The 18,345-nt window shown below is 43.9% G+C and overlaps 36 non-coding genes across 36 annotated transcripts; all 36 read right to left on the bottom strand.

The window, feature by feature from the left end:
- Positions 1 to 99: 99 nt before the first annotated feature.
- On the bottom strand, positions 100 to 171 carry trnaw-cca (transfer RNA tryptophan (anticodon CCA)). The gene has a single exon. It is a non-coding gene; the product is annotated as a tRNA-Trp (tRNA).
- A 227-nt stretch (positions 172 to 398) lies between these two features.
- On the bottom strand, positions 399 to 470 carry trnac-gca (transfer RNA cysteine (anticodon GCA)). Its single transcript has one exon. It is a non-coding gene; the product is annotated as a tRNA-Cys (tRNA).
- A 422-nt stretch (positions 471 to 892) lies between these two features.
- Positions 893 to 964, bottom strand: trnaw-cca (transfer RNA tryptophan (anticodon CCA)). Its single transcript has one exon. It is a non-coding gene; the product is annotated as a tRNA-Trp (tRNA).
- A 716-nt stretch (positions 965 to 1,680) lies between these two features.
- On the bottom strand, positions 1,681 to 1,752 carry trnaw-cca (transfer RNA tryptophan (anticodon CCA)). Its single transcript has one exon. It is a non-coding gene; the product is annotated as a tRNA-Trp (tRNA).
- Positions 1,753 to 1,979: 227 nt separating this feature from the next.
- On the bottom strand, positions 1,980 to 2,051 carry trnac-gca (transfer RNA cysteine (anticodon GCA)). The gene has a single exon. It is a non-coding gene; the product is annotated as a tRNA-Cys (tRNA).
- A 420-nt stretch (positions 2,052 to 2,471) lies between these two features.
- trnaw-cca (transfer RNA tryptophan (anticodon CCA)) lies at positions 2,472 to 2,543 on the bottom strand. The gene has a single exon. It is a non-coding gene; the product is annotated as a tRNA-Trp (tRNA).
- A 225-nt stretch (positions 2,544 to 2,768) lies between these two features.
- On the bottom strand, positions 2,769 to 2,840 carry trnac-gca (transfer RNA cysteine (anticodon GCA)). The gene has a single exon. It is a non-coding gene; the product is annotated as a tRNA-Cys (tRNA).
- A 724-nt stretch (positions 2,841 to 3,564) lies between these two features.
- On the bottom strand, positions 3,565 to 3,636 carry trnac-gca (transfer RNA cysteine (anticodon GCA)). Its single transcript has one exon. It is a non-coding gene; the product is annotated as a tRNA-Cys (tRNA).
- A 723-nt stretch (positions 3,637 to 4,359) lies between these two features.
- On the bottom strand, positions 4,360 to 4,431 carry trnac-gca (transfer RNA cysteine (anticodon GCA)). Its single transcript has one exon. It is a non-coding gene; the product is annotated as a tRNA-Cys (tRNA).
- A 421-nt stretch (positions 4,432 to 4,852) lies between these two features.
- trnaw-cca (transfer RNA tryptophan (anticodon CCA)) lies at positions 4,853 to 4,924 on the bottom strand. Its single transcript has one exon. It is a non-coding gene; the product is annotated as a tRNA-Trp (tRNA).
- A 227-nt stretch (positions 4,925 to 5,151) lies between these two features.
- trnac-gca (transfer RNA cysteine (anticodon GCA)) lies at positions 5,152 to 5,223 on the bottom strand. The gene has a single exon. It is a non-coding gene; the product is annotated as a tRNA-Cys (tRNA).
- Positions 5,224 to 5,649: 426 nt separating this feature from the next.
- On the bottom strand, positions 5,650 to 5,721 carry trnaw-cca (transfer RNA tryptophan (anticodon CCA)). Its single transcript has one exon. It is a non-coding gene; the product is annotated as a tRNA-Trp (tRNA).
- Positions 5,722 to 5,948: 227 nt separating this feature from the next.
- trnac-gca (transfer RNA cysteine (anticodon GCA)) lies at positions 5,949 to 6,020 on the bottom strand. Its single transcript has one exon. It is a non-coding gene; the product is annotated as a tRNA-Cys (tRNA).
- Positions 6,021 to 6,445: 425 nt separating this feature from the next.
- trnaw-cca (transfer RNA tryptophan (anticodon CCA)) lies at positions 6,446 to 6,517 on the bottom strand. Its single transcript has one exon. It is a non-coding gene; the product is annotated as a tRNA-Trp (tRNA).
- A 227-nt stretch (positions 6,518 to 6,744) lies between these two features.
- On the bottom strand, positions 6,745 to 6,816 carry trnac-gca (transfer RNA cysteine (anticodon GCA)). The gene has a single exon. It is a non-coding gene; the product is annotated as a tRNA-Cys (tRNA).
- Positions 6,817 to 7,241: 425 nt separating this feature from the next.
- Positions 7,242 to 7,313, bottom strand: trnaw-cca (transfer RNA tryptophan (anticodon CCA)). Its single transcript has one exon. It is a non-coding gene; the product is annotated as a tRNA-Trp (tRNA).
- A 226-nt stretch (positions 7,314 to 7,539) lies between these two features.
- On the bottom strand, positions 7,540 to 7,611 carry trnac-gca (transfer RNA cysteine (anticodon GCA)). Its single transcript has one exon. It is a non-coding gene; the product is annotated as a tRNA-Cys (tRNA).
- Positions 7,612 to 8,034: 423 nt separating this feature from the next.
- On the bottom strand, positions 8,035 to 8,106 carry trnaw-cca (transfer RNA tryptophan (anticodon CCA)). Its single transcript has one exon. It is a non-coding gene; the product is annotated as a tRNA-Trp (tRNA).
- Positions 8,107 to 8,823: 717 nt separating this feature from the next.
- On the bottom strand, positions 8,824 to 8,895 carry trnaw-cca (transfer RNA tryptophan (anticodon CCA)). The gene has a single exon. It is a non-coding gene; the product is annotated as a tRNA-Trp (tRNA).
- A 227-nt stretch (positions 8,896 to 9,122) lies between these two features.
- Positions 9,123 to 9,194, bottom strand: trnac-gca (transfer RNA cysteine (anticodon GCA)). The gene has a single exon. It is a non-coding gene; the product is annotated as a tRNA-Cys (tRNA).
- Positions 9,195 to 9,918: 724 nt separating this feature from the next.
- trnac-gca (transfer RNA cysteine (anticodon GCA)) lies at positions 9,919 to 9,990 on the bottom strand. Its single transcript has one exon. It is a non-coding gene; the product is annotated as a tRNA-Cys (tRNA).
- A 723-nt stretch (positions 9,991 to 10,713) lies between these two features.
- Positions 10,714 to 10,785, bottom strand: trnac-gca (transfer RNA cysteine (anticodon GCA)). Its single transcript has one exon. It is a non-coding gene; the product is annotated as a tRNA-Cys (tRNA).
- A 421-nt stretch (positions 10,786 to 11,206) lies between these two features.
- trnaw-cca (transfer RNA tryptophan (anticodon CCA)) lies at positions 11,207 to 11,278 on the bottom strand. The gene has a single exon. It is a non-coding gene; the product is annotated as a tRNA-Trp (tRNA).
- Positions 11,279 to 11,505: 227 nt separating this feature from the next.
- On the bottom strand, positions 11,506 to 11,577 carry trnac-gca (transfer RNA cysteine (anticodon GCA)). The gene has a single exon. It is a non-coding gene; the product is annotated as a tRNA-Cys (tRNA).
- A 426-nt stretch (positions 11,578 to 12,003) lies between these two features.
- trnaw-cca (transfer RNA tryptophan (anticodon CCA)) lies at positions 12,004 to 12,075 on the bottom strand. The gene has a single exon. It is a non-coding gene; the product is annotated as a tRNA-Trp (tRNA).
- A 227-nt stretch (positions 12,076 to 12,302) lies between these two features.
- Positions 12,303 to 12,374, bottom strand: trnac-gca (transfer RNA cysteine (anticodon GCA)). The gene has a single exon. It is a non-coding gene; the product is annotated as a tRNA-Cys (tRNA).
- A 426-nt stretch (positions 12,375 to 12,800) lies between these two features.
- On the bottom strand, positions 12,801 to 12,872 carry trnaw-cca (transfer RNA tryptophan (anticodon CCA)). Its single transcript has one exon. It is a non-coding gene; the product is annotated as a tRNA-Trp (tRNA).
- Positions 12,873 to 13,099: 227 nt separating this feature from the next.
- On the bottom strand, positions 13,100 to 13,171 carry trnac-gca (transfer RNA cysteine (anticodon GCA)). Its single transcript has one exon. It is a non-coding gene; the product is annotated as a tRNA-Cys (tRNA).
- A 425-nt stretch (positions 13,172 to 13,596) lies between these two features.
- Positions 13,597 to 13,668, bottom strand: trnaw-cca (transfer RNA tryptophan (anticodon CCA)). Its single transcript has one exon. It is a non-coding gene; the product is annotated as a tRNA-Trp (tRNA).
- Positions 13,669 to 14,385: 717 nt separating this feature from the next.
- On the bottom strand, positions 14,386 to 14,457 carry trnaw-cca (transfer RNA tryptophan (anticodon CCA)). The gene has a single exon. It is a non-coding gene; the product is annotated as a tRNA-Trp (tRNA).
- Positions 14,458 to 14,684: 227 nt separating this feature from the next.
- Positions 14,685 to 14,756, bottom strand: trnac-gca (transfer RNA cysteine (anticodon GCA)). The gene has a single exon. It is a non-coding gene; the product is annotated as a tRNA-Cys (tRNA).
- A 424-nt stretch (positions 14,757 to 15,180) lies between these two features.
- On the bottom strand, positions 15,181 to 15,252 carry trnaw-cca (transfer RNA tryptophan (anticodon CCA)). Its single transcript has one exon. It is a non-coding gene; the product is annotated as a tRNA-Trp (tRNA).
- A 227-nt stretch (positions 15,253 to 15,479) lies between these two features.
- trnac-gca (transfer RNA cysteine (anticodon GCA)) lies at positions 15,480 to 15,551 on the bottom strand. Its single transcript has one exon. It is a non-coding gene; the product is annotated as a tRNA-Cys (tRNA).
- Positions 15,552 to 15,972: 421 nt separating this feature from the next.
- Positions 15,973 to 16,044, bottom strand: trnaw-cca (transfer RNA tryptophan (anticodon CCA)). The gene has a single exon. It is a non-coding gene; the product is annotated as a tRNA-Trp (tRNA).
- Positions 16,045 to 17,059: 1,015 nt separating this feature from the next.
- On the bottom strand, positions 17,060 to 17,131 carry trnac-gca (transfer RNA cysteine (anticodon GCA)). The gene has a single exon. It is a non-coding gene; the product is annotated as a tRNA-Cys (tRNA).
- Positions 17,132 to 17,854: 723 nt separating this feature from the next.
- Positions 17,855 to 17,924, bottom strand: trnac-gca (transfer RNA cysteine (anticodon GCA)). The gene has a single exon. It is a non-coding gene; the product is annotated as a tRNA-Cys (tRNA).
- Between the last annotated feature and the right edge of the window lie 421 nt (positions 17,925 to 18,345).

Genomic DNA, 18,345 nt, shown 5'->3' with positions numbered 1-18,345 from the left:
GTGTAAAGGTAGCTTGTCTGACGCAAGATTGTGTGAAGAAGGGACATGGATTCTGGAATCAAACCAGATCTCTTGATTAACACCAGAATTCCAAAGAAATTACCCTGATGTGATGTGAACACATAACCTTCTGATCTGGAGTCAGACGCGCTACCGTTGCGCCACAGAGTCTGTGGAAAGAGGTTTCTGTAGAGGTGTAGGTGCAGTAGTAGGGTTCCTAATCAGCCTGGTAAACTGCAGGTCACTGACGGATGCCCTATCACTGCATCAGTTTGAGACAAAACTAAGCTTGACAAGTCAGCAGTGGACAATTTTCTCTCATCTGGGAAGGGATTTCTTTTTTACTCAAGTTTGTCTGAAATCCTAATTCATGCCATCTCTGAACAGAAGTGAGGAGAAGGGGGCATCTGGATTTGAACCAGAGACCTCTTGATCTGCAGTCAAATGCTCTACTACTGAGCTATACCCCCATGACACAGTATCAGCTCTTCCGTCTGTAGAGTATTTTATATAGAGTTCACTGGCGCTCAGTGCAGTTACTCTCTGGAGAAGTTGGAGTGCATCTGGTTCCAGTTGTGAAAATTATGTTTGAGTCATGTCAGGATCGAGATAAGTGTTGTCCCTACTCGCTCCAATGTTTTTTTTTTTTTTTTTACTCCAGATCATTTTAGCAGACATTCAGACAGTGGGTGTGAATTTTAATGCCTGACACTCACTTCTCCCACAGACCCGCTTCAGAAACCTACCACTGTGCTTGCAACCTGGACAAAATTATTGAATCGTGAACTCTGTGGTGCAAAGTTTCCTTGTCTGACGCAAGATTGTGTGAAGAAGGGACATGGATTCTGGAATCAAACCAGATCTCTTGATTATCACCAGAATTCCAAAGAAATGACCCTGATGTGATTTGAACACATAACCTTCTGATCTGGAGTCAGACGCGCTACCGTTGCGCCACAGAGTCTGTGGAAAGAGGTTTCTGTAGAGGTGTAGGTGCAGTAGTAGGGTTCCTAATCAGCCTGGTAAACTGCAGGTCACTGACGGATGCCCTATCACTGCATCAGTTTGAGACAAAACTAAGCTTGACAAGTAAGCAGTGGACAATTTTCTCACAGCTGGGAGGTGATTTCTTTTTTCCTCAAGTTTGTCTGAAATCCTAATTCATGCCATCTCTGAACAGAAGTCAGGAGAAGGGGGCATCTGGATTTGAACCAGAGATCTACAGTCAAATGCTCTACCACTGAGCTATACCCCCATGACACAGTATAAGCTCTACGGTCTGTAGAGTATTTTATATAGAGTTCACTGGCTTTCAGCGCAGTTCCTCTCTGGAGTAGTTGGAGTGCATCTGGTTCCAGTTGTGAAAATTATGTTTGAGTCATGTCAGGATCGAGATAAGTGTTGTCCCTACTTGCTCCAATGTTTTTTTGTTGTTTTTTTTTACTCCAGATAATTTCAGCGGACATTCAGACCGTGGGTGTGAAGTTAAATGCCTGACACTCACTTCTCCCACAGACCCGCTTCAGAAACCTACCACTGTGCTTGCTACCTGGACAAAATTACTGAATTGTGAACTCTGTGGTGAAAAGGTAGCTTGTCTGATGCAAGATTGTGTGAAGAAGGGACATGGATTCTGGAATCAAACCAGATCTCTTGATTAACACCAGAATTCCAAAGAAATTACCCTGATGTGATGTGAACACATAACCTTCTGATCTGGAGTCAGACGCGCTACCGTTGCGCCACAGAGTCTGTGGAAAGAGGTTTCTGTAGAGGTGTAGGTGCAGTAGTAGGGTTCCTAATCAGCCTGGTAAACTGCAGGTCACTGACGGATGCCCTATCACTGCATCAGTTTGAGACGAAACTAAGCTTGACAAGTCAGCAGTGGACAATTTTCTCTCATCTGGGAAGGGATTTCTTTTTTACTCAAGTTTGTCTGAAATCCTAATTCATGCCATCTCTGAACAGAAGTGAGGAGAAGGGGGCATCTGGATTTGAACCAGAGACCTCTTGATCTGCAGTCAAATGCTCTACCACTGAGCTATACCCCCATGACACAGTATTAGCTCTTCGGTCTGTAGAGTATTTTATATAGAGTTCACTGGCGGTCAGCGCAGTTACTCTCTGGAGAAGTTGGAGTGCATCTGGTTCCAGTTGTGAAAATTATGTTTGAGTCATGTCAGGATCGAGATAAGTGTTGTCCCTACTCGCTCCAATGTTTTTTTTTTTTTTTACTCCAGATCATTTTAGCGGACATTCAGACCGTGGGTGTGAAGTTAAATGCCTGACACTTACTTCTCCCACAGACCCGCTTCAGAAACCTACCACTGTGCTTGCTACCTGGACAAAATTACTGAATTGTGAACTCTGTGGTGAAAAGGTAGCTTGTCTGATGCAAGATTGTGTGAAGAAGGGACATGGATTCTGGAATCAAACCAGATCTCTTGATTAACACCAGAATTCCAAAGAAATGACCCTGATGTGATTTGAACACATAACCTTCTGATCTGGAGTCAGACGCGCTACCATTGCGCCACAGAGTCTGTGGAAAGAGGTTTCTGTAGAGGTGTAGGTGCAGTAGTAGGGTTCCTAATCAGTGGTAAACTGCAGGTCACTGACTGATGCCCTATCACTGCATCAGTTTGAGACAAAACTAAGCTTGACAATTTAGCAGTGGACAATTTTCTCTCATCTGGGAGGTGAATTCTTTTTTACTCAAGTTTGTCTGAAATCCTAATTCATGCCATCTCTGAACAGAAGGCAGGAGAAGGGGGCATCTGGATTTGAACCAGAGACCTTTTGATCTGCAGTCAAATGCTCTACCACTGAGCTATACCCCCATGACACAGTATCAGCTCTTCGGTCTGTAGAGTATTTTATATAGAGTTCACTGGCTTTCAGCGCAGTTCCTCTCTGGAGTAGTTGGAGTGCATCTGGTTCCAGTTGTGAAAATTATGTTTGAGTCATGTCAGGATCGAGATAAGTGTTGTCCCTACTTGCTCCAATGTTTTTTTTTTTTTTTTTTTTACTCCAGATAATTTCAGCGGACATTCAGACCGTGGGTGTGAAGTTAAATGCCTAACACTTACTTCTCCCACAGACCCGCTTCAGAAACCTACCACTGTGCTTGCTACCTGGACAAAATTACTGAATTGTGAACTCTGTGGTGAAAAGGTAGCTTGTCTGATGCAAGATTGTGTGAAGAAGGGACATGGATTCTGGAATCAAACCAGATCTCTTGATTAACACCAGAATTCCAAAGAAATTACCCTGATGTGATGTGAACACATAACCTTCTGATCTGGAGTCAGCCACGCTACAGTTGCGCCACAGAGTCTGTGGAAAGAGGTTTCTGTAGAGGTGTAGGTGCAGTAGTAGGGTTCCTAATCAGCCTGGTAAACTGCAGGTCACTGACTGATGCCCTGTCACTGCATCAGTTTGAGACAAAACTAAGCTTGACAAGTAAGCAGTGGACAATTTTCTCACAGCTGGGAGGTGATTTCTTTTTTCCTCAAGTTTGTCTGAAACCCTAATTCATGCCATCTCTGAACAGAAGTCAGGAGAAGGAGGCATCTGGATTTGAACCAGAGACCTCTTGATCTGCAGTCAAATGCTCTACCACTGAGCTATACCCCCATGACACAGTATAAGCTCTTCGGTCTGTAGAGTATTTTATATAGAGTTCACTGGCTTTCAGCGCAGTTACTCTCTGGAGTAGTTGGAGTGCATCTGGTTCCAGTTGTGAAAATTATGTTTGAGTCATGTCAGGATCGAGATAAGTGTTGTCCCTACTTGCTCCAATGTTTTTTTTTTTTTTTTTTTACTCCAGATAATTTCAGCGGACATTCAGACCGTGGGTGTGAAGTTAAATGCCTGACACTCACTTCTCCCACAGACCCGCTTCAGAAACCTACCACTGTGCTTGCTACCTGGACAAAATTACTGAATTGTGAACTCTGTGGTGAAAAGGTAGCTTGTCTGATGCAAGATTGTGTGAAGAAGGGACATGGATTCTGGAATCAAACCAGATCTCTTGATTAACACCAGAATTCCAAAGAAATTACACTGATGTGATGTGAACACATATCCTTCTGATCGGGAGTCAGACGCGCTACCGTTGAGCCACAGAGTCTGTGGAAAGAGGTTCCTGTAGAGGTGTAGGTGCAGTAGTAGGGTTCCAAAACAGCCTGGCAAACTGCAGGTCACTGACCGATGCCCTATCACTGTATCAGTTTGAGACAAAACTAAGCTTGACAAGTCAGCAGTGGACAATTTTCTCACAGCTGGGAGGTGATTTCTTTTTTCCTCAAGTTTGTCTGAAATCCTAATTCATTCCATCTCTGAACAGAAGTGAGGAGAAGGGGGCATCTGGATTTGAACCAGAGACCTCTTGATCTGCAGTCAAATGCTCTACTACTGAGCTATACCCCCATGACACAGTATCAGCTGTTCGGTCTGTAGAGTATTTTATATAGAGTTCACTGGCGGTCAGCGCAGTTACTCTCTGGAGAAGTTGGAGTGCATCTGGTTCCAGTTGTGAAAATTATGTTTGAGTCATGTCAGGATCGAGATAAGTGTTGTCCCTACTCGCTCCAATGTTTTTTGTTTTTTTTTACTCCAGATCATTTTGGCGGACATTCAGACGGTGGGTGTGAATTTTAATGCCTGACACTCACTTCTCCCACAGACCCGCTTCAGAAACCTACCACTGTGCTTGCAACCTGGACAAAATTATTGAATCGTGAACTCTGTGGTGCAAAGTTTCCTTGTCTGACGCAAGATTGTGTGAAGAAGGGACATGGATTCTGGAATCAAACCAGATCTCTTGATTAACACCAGAATTCCAAAGAAATGACCCTGATGTGATTTGAACACATAACCTTCTGATCTGGAGTCAGACGCGCTACCGTTGCGCCACAGAGTCTGTGGAAAGAGGTTTCTGTAGAGGTGTAGGTGCAGTAGTAGGGTTCCTAATCAGCCTGGTAAACTGCAGGTCACTGACGGATGCCCTATCACTGCATCAGTTTGAGAGAAAACTAAGCTTGACAAGTAAGCAGTGGACAATTTTCTCACAGCTGGGAGGTGATTTCTTTTTTCCTCAAGTTTGTCTGAAATCCTAATTCATGCCATCTCTGAACAGAAGTCAGGAGAAGGGGGCATCTGGATTTGAACCAGAGACCTCTTGATCTGCGGTCAAATGCTCTACCACTGAGCTATACCCCCATGACACAGTATCAGCTCTACGGTCTGTAGAGTATTTTATATAGAGTTCACTGGCTTTCAGCGCAGTTCCTCTCTGGAGTAGTTGGAGTGCATCTGGTTCCAGTTGTGAAAATTATGTTTGAGTCATGTCAGGATCGAGATAAGTGTTGTCCCTACTTGCTCCAATGTTTTTTTTTTTTTTTTTTTTTACTCCAGATAATTTCAGCGGACATTCAGACCGTGGGTGTGAAGTTAAATGCCTGACACTCACTTCTCCCACAGACCCGCTTCAGAAACCTACCACTGTGCTTGCTACCTGGACAAAATTACTGAATTGTGAACTCTGTGGTGAAAAGGTAGCTTGTCTGATGCAAGATTGTGTGAAGAAGGGACAGGGATTCTGGAATCAAACCAGATCTCTTGATTAACACCAGAATTCCAAAGAAATGACCCTGATGTGATTTCAACACATAACCTTCTGATCTGGAGTCAGACACGCTACCGTTGCGCCACAGAGTCTGTGGAAAGAGGTTTCTGTAGAGGTGTAGGTGCAGTAGTAGGGTTCCTAATCAGCCTGGTAAACTGCAGGTCACTGACGGATGCCCTATCACTGCATCAGTTTGAGACAAAACTAAGCTTGACAAGTAAGCAGTGGACAATTTTCTCACAGCTGGGAGGTGATTTCTTTTTTCCTCAAGTTTGTCTGAAATCCTAATTCATGCCATCTCTGAACAGAAGTCAGGAGAAGGGGGCATCTGGATTTGAACCAGAGACCTCTTGATCTGCGGTCAAATGCTCTACCACTGAGCTATACCCCCATGACACAGTATCAGCTCTACGGTCTGTAGAGTATTTTATATAGAGTTCACTGGCTTTCAGCGCAGTTCCTCTCTGGAGTAGTTGGAGTGCATCTGGTTCCAGTTGTGAAAATTATGTTTGAGTCATGTCAGGATCGAGATAAGTGTTGTCCCTACATGCTCCAATGTTTTTTTTTTTTTTTTTTTTACTCCAGATAATTTCAGCGGACATTCAGACCGTGGGTGTGAAGTTAAATGCCTGACACTCACTTCTCCCACAGACCCGCTTCAGAAACCTACCACTGTGCTTGCTACCTGGACAAAATTACTGAATTGTGAACTCTGTGGTGAAAAGGTAGCTTGTCTGATGCAAGATTGTGTGAAGAAGGGACAGGGATTCTGGAATCAAACCAGATCTCTTGATTAACACCAGAATTCCAAAGAAATGACCCTGATGTGATTTGAACACATAACCTTCTGATCTGGAGTCAGACACGCTACCGTTGCGCCACAGAGTCTGTGGAAAGAGGTTTCTGTAGAGGTGTAGGTGCAGTAGTAGGGTTCCTAATCAGCCTGGTAAACTGCAGGTCACTGACGGATGCCCTATCACTGCATCAGTTTGAGACAAAACTAAGCTTGACAAGTAAGCAGTGGACAATTTTCTCACAGCTGGGAGGTGATTTCTTTTTTCCTCAAGTTTGTCTGAAATCCTAATTCATGCCATCTCTGAACAGAATTCAGGAGAAGGGGACATCTGGATTTGAACCAGAGACCTCTTGATCTGCAGTCAAATGCTCTACCACTGAGCTATACCCCCATGACACAGTATCAGCTCTACGGTCTGTAGAGTATTTTATATAGAGTTCACTGGCTTCAGCGCAGTTCCTCTCTGGAGTAGTTGGAGTGCATCTGGTTCCAGTTGTGAAAATTATGTTTGAGTCATGTCAGGATCGAGATAAGTGTTGTCCCTACTTGCTCCAATGTTTTTTTTTTTTTTTTTTTTTTCTCCAGATTATTTCAGCGGACATTCAGACCGTGGGTGTGAAGTTAAATGCCTGACACTCACTTCTCCCACAGACCCGCTTCAGAAACCTACCACTGTGCTTGCTACCTGGACAAAATTATGGAATCGTGAACTCTGTGGTGTAAAGGTAGCTTGTCTGACGCAAGATTGTGTGAAGAAGGGACATGGATTCTGGAATCAAAGCAGATCTCTTGATTAACACCAGAATTCCAAAGAAATTACCCTGATGTGATGTGAACACATAACCTTCTGATCTGGAGTCAGACGCGCTACCGTTGCGCCACAGAGTCTATGAAAGAGGTTTCTGTAGAGGTGTAGGTGCAGTAGTAGGGTTCCTAATCAGCCTGGTAAACTGCAGGTCACTGACGGATGCCCTATCACTGCATCAGTTTGAGACAAAACTAAGCTTGACAAGTCAGCAGTGGACAATTTTCTCTCATCTGGGAAGGGATTTCTTTTTTACTCAAGTTTGTCTGAAATCCTAATTCATGCCATCTCTGAACAGAAGTGAGGAGAAGGGGGCATCTGGATTTGAACCAGAGACCTCTTAATCTGCAGTCAAATGCTCTACTACTGAGCTATACCCCCATGACACAGTATCAGCTCTTCGGTCTGTAGAGTATTTTATATAGAGTTCACTGGCGGTCAGCGCAGTTACTCTCTGGAGAAGTTGGAGTGCATCTGGTTCCAGTTGTGAAAATTATGTTTGAGTCATGTCAGGATCGAGATAAGTGTTGTCCCTACTCGCGCCAATGTTTTTTTTTTTTTTTTTTACTCCAGATCATTTTAGCAGACATTCAGACAGTGGGTGTGAATTTTAATGCCTGACACTCACTTCTCCCACAGACCCGCTTCAGAAACCTACCACTGTGCTTGCAACCTGGACAAAATTATTGAATCGTGAACTCTGTGGTGCAAAGTTTCCTTGTCTGACGCAAGATTGTGTGAAGAAGGGACATGGATTCTGGAATCAAACCAGATCTCTTGATTATCACCAGAATTCCAAAGAAATGACCCTGATGTGATTTGAACACATAACCTTCTGATCTGGAGTCAGACGCGCTACCGTTGCGCCACAGAGTCTGTGGAAAGAGGTTTCTGTAGAGGTGTAGGTGCAGTAGTAGGGTTCCTAATCAGCCTGGTAAACTGCAGGTCACTGACGGATGCCCTATCACTGCATCAGTTTGAGACAAAACTAAGCTTGACAAGTAAGCAGTGGACAATTTTCTCACAGCTGGGAGGTGATTTCTTTTTTCCTCAAGTTTGTCTGAAATCCTAATTCATGCCATCTCTGAACAGAAGTCAGGAGAAGGGGGCATCTGGATTTGAACCAGAGATCTACAGTCAAATGCTCTACCACTGAGCTATACCCCCATGACACAGTATCAGCTCTACGGTCTGTAGAGTATTTTATATAGAGTTCACTGGCTTTCAGCGCAGTTCCTCTCTGGAGTAGTTGGAGTGCATCTGGTTCCAGTTGTGAAAATTATGTTTGAGTCATGTCAGGATCGAGATAAGTGTTGTCCCTACTTGCTCCAATGTTTTTTTTTGTTTTTTTTTTTACTCCAGATAATTTCAGCGGACATTCAGACCGTGGGTGTGAAGTTAAATGCCTGACACTCACTTCTCCCACAGACCCGCTTCAGAAACCTACCACTGTGCTTGCTACCTGGACAAAATTACTGAATTGTGAACTCTGTGGTGAAAAGGTAGCTTGTCTGATGCAAGATTGTGTGAAGAAGGGACAGGGATTCTGGAATCAAACCAGATCTCTTGATTAACACCAGAATTCCAAAGAAATGACCCTGATGTGATTTGAACACATAACCTTCTGATCTGGAGTCAGACACGCTACCGTTGCGCCACAGAGTCTGTGGAAAGAGGTTTCTGTAGTGGTGTAGGTGCAGTAGTAGGGTTCCTAATCAGCCTGGTAAACTGCAGGTCACTGACGGATGCCCTATCACTGCATCAGTTTGAGACAAAACTAAGCTTGACAAGTAAGCAGTGGACAATTTTCTCACAGCTGGGAGGTGATTTCTTTTTTCCTCAAGTTTGTCTGAAATCCTAATTCATGCCATCTCTGAACAGAAGTCAGGAGAAGGGGGCATCTGGATTTGAACCAGAGACCTCTTGATCTGCAGTCAAATGCTCTACCACTGAGCTATACACCCATGACACAGTATCAGCTCTTCGGTCTGTAGAGTATTTTATATAGAGTTCACTGGCTTTCAGCGCAGTTCCTCTCTGGAGTAGTTGGAGTGCATCTGGTTCCAGTTGTGAAAATTATGTTTGAGTCATGTCAGGATCGAGATAAGTGTTGTCCCTACTTGCTCCAATGTTTTTTTTTTTTTTTTTTTTACTCCAGATAATTTCAGCGGACATTCAGACCGTGGGTGTGAAGTTAAATGCCTAACACTTACTTCTCCCACAGACCCGCTTCAGAAACCTACCACTGTGCTTGCTACCTGGACAAAATTACTGAATTGTGAACTCTGTGGTGAAAAGGTAGCTTGTCTGATGCAAGATTGTGTGAAGAAGGGACATGGATTCTGGAATCAAACCAGATCTCTTGATTAACACCAGAATTCCAAAGAAATTACCCTGATGTGATGTGAACACATAACCTTCTGATCTGGAGTCAGCCACGCTACAGTTGCGCCACAGAGTCTGTGGAAAGAGGTTTCTGTAGAGGTGTAGGTGCAGTAGTAGGGTTCCTAATCAGCCTGGTAAACTGCAGGTCACTGACTGATGCCCTGTCACTGCATCAGTTTGAGACAAAACTAAGCTTGACAAGTAAGCAGTGGACAATTTTCTCACAGCTGGGAGGTGATTTCTTTTTTCCTCAAGTTTGTCTGAAACCCTAATTCATGCCATCTCTGAACAGAAGTCAGGAGAAGGAGGCATCTGGATTTGAACCAGAGACCTCTTGATCTGCAGTCAAATGCTCTACCACTGAGCTATACCCCCATGACACAGTATAAGCTCTTCGGTCTGTAGAGTATTTTATATAGAGTTCACTGGCTTTCAGCGCAGTTACTCTCTGGAGTAGTTGGAGTGCATCTGGTTCCAGTTGTGAAAATTATGTTTGAGTCATGTCAGGATCGAGATAAGTGTTGTCCCTACTTGCTCCAATGTTTTTTTTTTTTTTTTTTTACTCCAGATAATTTCAGCGGACATTCAGACCGTGGGTGTGAAGTTAAATGCCTGACACTCACTTCTCCCACAGACCCGCTTCAGAAACCTACCACTGTGCTTGCTACCTGGACAAAATTACTGAATTGTGAACTCTGTGGTGAAAAGGTAGCTTGTCTGATGCAAGATTGTGTGAAGAAGGGACATGGATTCTGGAATCAAACCAGATCTCTTGATTAACACCAGAATTCCAAAGAAATTACACTGGTGTGATGTGAACACATATCCTTCTGATCGGGAGTCAGACGCGCTACCGTTGAGCCACAGAGTCTGTGGAAAGAGGTTCCTGTAGAGGTGTAGGTGCAGTAGTAGGGTTCCAAAACAGCCTGGCAAACTGCAGGTCACTGACCGATGCCCTATCACTGTATCAGTTTGAGACAAAACTAAGCTTGACAAGTCAGCAGTGGACAATTTTCTCACAGCTGGGAGGTGATTTCTTTTTTCCTCAAGTTTGTCTGAAATCCTAATTCATTCCATCTCTGAACAGAAGTGAGGAGAAGGGGGCATCTGGATTTGAACCAGAGACCTCTTGATCTGCAGTCAAATGCTCTACTACTGAGCTATACCCCCATGACACAGTATCAGCTGTTCGGTCTGTAGAGTATTTTATATAGAGTTCACTGGCGGTCAGCGCAGTTACTCTCTGGAGAAGTTGGAGTGCATCTGGTTCCAGTTGTGAAAATTATGTTTGAGTCATGTCAGGATCGAGATAAGTGTTGTCCCTACTCGCTCCAATGTTTTTTGTTTTTTTTTACTCCAGATCATTTTGGCGGACATTCAGACGGTGGGTGTGAATTTTAATGCCTGACACTCACTTCTCCCACAGACCCGCTTCAGAAACCTACCACTGTGCTTGCAACCTGGACAAAATTATTGAATCGTGAACTCTGTGGTGCAAAGTTTCCTTGTCTGACGCAAGATTGTGTGAAGAAGGGACATGGATTCTGGAATCAAACCAGATCTCTTGATTAACACCAGAATTCCAAAGAAATGACCCTGATGTGATTTGAACACATAACCTTCTGATCTGGAGTCAGACGCGCTACCGTTGCGCCACAGAGTCTGTGGAAAGAGGTTTCTGTAGAGGTGTAGGTGCAGTAGTAGGGTTCCTAATCAGCCTGGTAAACTGCAGGTCACTGACGGATGCCCTATCACTGCATCAGTTTGAGAGAAAACTAAGCTTGACAAGTAAGCAGTGGACAATTTTCTCACAGCTGGGAGGTGATTTCTTTTTTCCTCAAGTTTGTCTGAAATCCTAATTCATGCCATCTCTGAACAGAAGTCAGGAGAAGGGGGCATCTGGATTTGAACCAGAGACCTCTTAATCTGCGGTCAAATGCTCTACCACTGAGCTATACCCCCATGACACAGTATCAGCTCTACGGTCTGTAGAGTATTTTATATAGAGTTCACTGGCTTTCAGCGCAGTTCCTCTCTGGAGTAGTTGGAGTGCATCTGGTTCCAGTTGTGAAAATTATGTTTGAGTCATGTCAGGATCGAGATAAGTGTTGTCCCTACTTGCTCCAATGTTTTTTTTTTTTTTTTTTTTTACTCCAGATAATTTCAGCGGACATTCAGACCGTGGGTGTGAAGTTAAATGCCTGACACTCACTTCTCCCACAGACCCGCTTCAGAAACCTACCACTGTGCTTGCTACCTGGACAAAATTACTGAATTGTGAACTCTGTGGTGAAAAGGTAGCTTGTCTGATGCAAGATTGTGTGAAGAAGGGACAGGGATTCTGGAATCAAACCAGATCTCTTGATTAACACCAGAATTCCAAAGAAATGACCCTGATGTGATTTCAACACATAACCTTCTGATCTGGAGTCAGACACGCTACCGTTGCGCCACAGAGTCTGTGGAAAGAGGTTTCTGTAGAGGTGTAGGTGCAGTAGTAGGGTTCCTAATCAGCCTGGTAAACTGCAGGTCACTGACGGATGCCCTATCACTGCATCAGTTTGAGACAAAACTAAGCTTGACAAGTAAGCAGTGGACAATTTTCTCACAGCTGGGAGGTGATTTCTTTTTTCCTCAAGTTTGTCTGAAATCCTAATTCATGCCATCTCTGAACAGAAGTCAGGAGAAGGGGGCATCTGGATTTGAACCAGAGACCTCTTGATCTGCGGTCAAATGCTCTACCACTGAGCTATACCCCCATGACACAGTATCAGCTCTACGGTCTGTAGAGTATTTTATATAGAGTTCACTGGCTTTCAGCGCAGTTCCTCTCTGGAGTAGTTGGAGTGCATCTGGTTCCAGTTGTGAAAATTATGTTTGAGTCATGTCAGGATCGAGATAAGTGTTGTCCCTACATGCTCCAATGTTTTTTTTTTTTTTTTTTTTTACTCCAGATAATTTCAGCGGACATTCAGACCGTGGGTGTGAAGTTAAATGCCTGACACTCACTTCTCCCACAGACCCGCTTCAGAAACCTACCACTGTGCTTGCTACCTGGACAAAATTACTGAATTGTGAACTCTGTGGTGAAAAGGTAGCTTGTCTGATGCAAGATTGTGTGAAGAAGGGACAGGGATTCTGGAATCAAACCAGATCTCTTGATTAACACCAGAATTCCAAAGAAATGACCCTGATGTGATTTGAACACATAACCTTCTGATCTGGAGTCAGACGCGCTACCGTTGCGCCACAGAGTCTGTGGAAAGAGGTTTCTGTAGAGGTGTAGGTGCAGTAGTAGGGTTCCTAATCAGCCTGGTAAACTGCAGGTCACTGACGGATGCCCTATCACTGCATCAGTTTGAGACAAAACTAAGCTTGACAAGTAAGCAGTGGACAATTTTCTCACAGCTGGGAGGTGATTTCTTTTTTCCTCAAGTTTGTCTGAAATCCTAATTCATGCCATCTCTGAACAGAATTCAGGAGAAGGGGACATCTGGATTTGAACCAGAGACCTCTTGATCTGCAGTCAAATGCTCTACCACTGAGCTATACCCCCATGACACAGTATCAGCTCTACGGTCTGTAGAGTATTTTATATAGAGTTCACTGGCTTCAGCGCAGTTCCTCTCTGGAGTAGTTGGAGTGCATCTGGTTCCAGTTGTGAAAATTATGTTTGAGTCATGTCAGGATCGAGATAAGTGTTGTCCCTACTTGCTCCAATGTTTTTTTTTTTTTTTTTTTTTTCTCCAGATTATTTCAGCGGACATTCAGACCGTGGGTGTGAAGTTAAATGCCTGACACTCACTTCTCCCACAGACCCGCTTCAGAAACCTACCACTGTGCTTGCTACCTGGACAAAATTATGGAATCGTGAACTCTGTGGTGTAAAGGTAGCTTGTCTGACGCAAGATTGTGTGAAGAAGGGACATGGATTCTGGAATCAAAGCAGATCTCTTGATTAACACCAGAATTCCAAAGAAATTACCCTGATGTGATGTGAACACATAACCTTCTGATCTGGAGTCAGACGCGCTACCGTTGCGCCACAGAGTCTGTGGAAAGAGGTTTCTGTAGAGGTGTAGGTGCAGTAGTAGGGTTCCTAATCAGCCTGGTAAACTGCAGGTCACTGACGGATGCCCTATCACTGCATCAGTTTGAGACAAAACTAAGCTTGACAAGTAAGCAGTGGACAATTTTCTCACAGCTGGGAGGTGATTTCTTTTTTCCTCAAGTTTGTCTGAAATCCTAATTCATGCCATCTCTGAACAGAAGTCAGGAGAAGGGGGCATCTGGATTTGAACCAGAGATCTACAGTCAAATGCTCTACCACTGAGCTATACCCCCATGACACAGTATCAGCTCTACGGTCTGTAGAGTATTTTATATAGAGTTCACTGGCTTTCAGCGCAGTTCCTCTCTGGAGTAGTTGGAGTGCATCTGGTTCCAGTTGTGAAAATTATGTTTGAGTCATGTCAGGATCGAGATAAGTGTTGTCCCTACTTGCTCCAATGTTTTTTTTTGTTTTTTTTTTTACTCCAGATAATTTCAGCGGACATTCAGACCGTGGGTGTGAAGTTAAATGCCTGACACTCACTTCTCCCACAGACCCGCTTCAGAAACCTACCACTGTGCTTGCTACCTGGACAAAATTACTGAATTGTGAACTCTGTGGTGAAAAGGTAGCTTGTCTGATGCAAGATTGTGTGAAGAAGGGACAGGGATTCTGGAATCAAACCAGATCTCTTGATTAACACCAGAATTCCAAAGAAATGACCCTGATGTGATTTGAACACATAACCTTCTGATCTGGAGTCAGACACGCTACCGTTGCGCCACAGAGTCTGTGGAAAGAGGTTTCTGTAGTGGTGTAGGTGCAGTAGTAGGGTTCCTAATCAGCCTGGTAAACTGCAGGTCACTGACGGATGCCCTATCACTGCATCAGTTTGAGACAAAACTAAGCTTGACAAGTAAGCAGTGGACAATTTTCTCACAGCTGGGAGGTGATTTCTTTTTTCCTCAAGTTTGTCTGAAATCCTAATTCATGCCATCTCTGAACAGAAGTCAGGAGAAGGGGGCATCTGGATTTGAACCAGAGACCTCTTGATCTGCGGTCAAATGCTCTACCACTGAGCTATACCCCCATGACACAGTATCAGCTCTACGGTCTGTAGAGTATTTTATATAGAGTTCACTGGCTTTCAGCGCAGTTCCTCTCTGGAGTAGTTGGAGTGCATCTGGTTCCAGTTGTGAAAATTATGTTTGAGTCATGTCAGGATCGAGATAAGTGTTGTCCCTACATGCTCCAATGTTTTTTTTTTTTTTTTTTTACTCCAGATAATTTCAGCGGACATTCAGACCGTGGGTGTGAAGTTAAATGCCTGACACTCACTTCTCCCACAGACCCGCTTCAGAAACCTACCACTGTGCTTGCTACCTGGACAAAATTACTGAATTGTGAACTCTGTGGTGAAAAGGTAGCTTGTCTGATGCAAGATTGTGTGAAGAAGGGACAGGGATTCTGGAATCAAACCAGATCTCTTGATTAACACCAGAATTCCAAAGAAATGACCCTGATGTGATTTGAACACATAACCTTCTGATCTGGAGTCAGACGCGCTACCGTTGCGCCACAGAGTCTGTGGAAAGAGGTTTCTGTAGAGGTGTAGGTGCAGTAGTAGGGTTCCTAATCAGCCTGGTGAACTGCAGGTCACTGACGGATGCCCTATCACTGCATCAGTTTGAGACAAAACTAAGCTTGACAAGTAAGCAGTGGACAATTTTCTCACAGCTGGGAGGTGATTTCTTTTTTCCTCAAGTTTGTCTGAAATCCTAATTCATGCCATCTCTGAACAGAATTCAGGAGAAGGGGACATCTGGATTTGAACCAGAGACCTCTTGATCTGCAGTCAAATGCTCTACCACTGAGCTATACCCCCATGACACAGTATCAGCTCTACGGTCTGTAGAGTATTTTATATAGAGTTCACTGGCTTCAGCGCAGTTCCTCTCTGGAGTAGTTGGAGTGCATCTGGTTCCAGTTGTGAAAATTATGTTTGAGTCATGTCAGGATCGAGATAAGTGTTGTCCCTACTCGCGCCAATGTTTTTTTTTTTTTTTTTACTCCAGATCATTTTAGCAGACATTCAGACAGTGGGTGTGAATTTTAATGCCTGACACTCACTTCTCCCACAGACCCGCTTCAGAAACCTACCACTGTGCTTGCAACCTGGACAAAATTATTGAATCGTGAACTCTGTGGTGCAAAGTTTCCTTGTCTGACGCAAGATTGTGTGAAGAAGGGACATGGATTCTGGAATCAAACCAGATCTCTTGATTATCACCAGAATTCCAAAGAAATGACCCTGATGTGATTTGAACACATAACCTTCTGATCTGGAGTCAGACGCGCTACCGTTGCGCCACAGAGTCTGTGGAAAGAGGTTTCTGTAGAGGTGTAGGTGCAGTAGTAGGGTTCCTAATCAGCCTGGTAAACTGCAGGTCACTGACGGATGCCCTATCACTGCATCAGTTTGAGACAAAACTAAGCTTGACAAGTAAGCAGTGGACAATTTTCTCACAGCTGGGAGGTGATTTCTTTTTTCCTCAAGTTTGTCTGAAATCCTAATTCATGCCATCTCTGAACAGAAGTCAGGAGAAGGGGGCATCTGGATTTGAACCAGAGATCTACAGTCAAATGCTCTACCACTGAGCTATACCCCCATGACACAGTATCAGCTCTACGGTCTGTAGAGTATTTTATATAGAGTTCACTGGCTTTCAGCGCAGTTCCTCTCTGGAGTAGTTGGAGTGCATCTGGTTCCAGTTGTGAAAATTATGTTTGAGTCATGTCAGGATCGAGATAAGTGTTGTCCCTACTTGCTCCAATGTTTTTTTTTTTTTTTTTTTTACTCCAGATAATTTCAGCGGACATTCAGACCGTGGGTGTGAAGTTAAATGCCTAACACTTACTTCTCCCACAGACCCGCTTCAGAAACCTACCACTGTGCTTGCTACCTGGACAAAATTACTGAATTGTGAACTCTGTGGTGAAAAGGTAGCTTGTCTGATGCAAGATTGTGTGAAGAAGGGACATGGATTCTGGAATCAAACCAGATCTCTTGATTAACACCAGAATTCCAAAGAAATTACCCTGATGTGATGTGAACACATAACCTTCTGATCTGGAGTCAGCCACGCTACAGTTGCGCCACAGAGTCTGTGGAAAGAGGTTTCTGTAGAGGTGTAGGTGCAGTAGTAGGGTTCCTAATCAGCCTGGTAAACTGCAGGTCACTGACTGATGCCCTGTCACTGCATCAGTTTGAGACAAAACTAAGCTTGACAAGTAAGCAGTGGACAATTTTCTCACAGCTGGGAGGTGATTTCTTTTTTCCTCAAGTTTGTCTGAAATCCTAATTCATGCCATCTCTGAACAGAAGTCAGGAGAAGGGGGCATCTGGATTTGAACCAGAGACCTCTTGATCTGCAGTCAAATGCTCTACCACTGAGCTATACCCCCATGACACGGTATAAGCTCTTCGGTCTGTAGAGTATTTTATATAGAGTTCACTGGCTTTCAGCGCAGTTACTCTCTGGAGTAGTTGGAGTGCATCTGGTTCCAGTTGTGAAAATTATGTTTGAGTCATGTCAGGATCGAGATAAGTGTTGTCCCTACTTGCTCCAATGTTTTTTTTTTTATTTTTTTACTCCAGATAATTTCAGCGGACATTCAGACCGTGGGTGTGAAGTTAAATGCCTGACACTCACTTCTCCCACAGACCCGCTTCAGAAACCTACCACTGTGCTTGCTACCTGGACAAAATTACTGAATTGTGAACTCTGTGGTGAAAAGGTAGCTTGTCTGATGCAAGATTGTGTGAAGAAGGGACATGGATTCTGGAATCAAACCAGATCTCTTGATTAACACCAGAATTCCAAAGAAATTACCCTGATGTGATGTGAACACATATCCTTCTGATCGGGAGTCAGACGCACTACCGTTACGCCACAGAGTCTGTGGAAAGAGGTTTCTGTAGAGGTGTAGGTGCAGTAGTAGGGTTCCTAATCAGCCTGGTAAACTGCAGGTCACTGACGGATGCCCTGTCACTGCATCAGTTTGAGACAAAACTAAGCTTGACAAGTCAGCAGTGGACAATTTTCTCTCATCTGGGAAGGGATTTCTTTTTTACTCAAGTTTGTCTGAAATCCTAATTCATGCCATCTCTGAACAGAAGTAATGAGAAGGTGGAATCTGGATTTGAACCAGAGACCTCTTGATCTGCAGTCAAATGCTCTACCACTGAGCTATACCCTCATTACAGAGTATCAGCTCTCCGGTCTGTAGAGTATTTTATATAGAGTTCACTGGCTTTCAGCGCAGTTCCTCTCTGGAGTAGTTGGAGTGCATCTGGTTCCAGTTGTGAAAATTATGTTTGAGTCATGTCAGGATCGAGATAAGTGTTGTCCCTCCTAGCTCCAATGTTTTTTTTTTTTTTTTTTTTTTTACCCCAGATCATTTTAGCGGACAATCAGACCGTGGGTGTGACGTTTAATGCCTGACACTCACTTCTCCCACAGACCCGCTTCAGAAACCTACCACTGTACTTGCAACCTGGACACAATTATTGAATCGTGAACTCTGTGGTGTAAAGGTAGCTTGTCTGACGCAAGATTGTGTGAAGAAGGGACATGGATTCTGGAATCAAAACAGATCTCTTGATTAACACCAGAATT

The sequence above is a fragment of the Phyllopteryx taeniolatus genome, chromosome 3, assembly GCF_024500385.1.
Source record: "Phyllopteryx taeniolatus isolate TA_2022b chromosome 3, UOR_Ptae_1.2, whole genome shotgun sequence".
Lineage (NCBI taxonomy): Eukaryota > Metazoa > Chordata > Actinopteri > Syngnathiformes > Syngnathidae > Phyllopteryx > Phyllopteryx taeniolatus.
The sequence above is the reverse complement of the archived record's forward strand: the minus strand, read 5'-3'. Positions and strand labels throughout refer to the sequence as shown.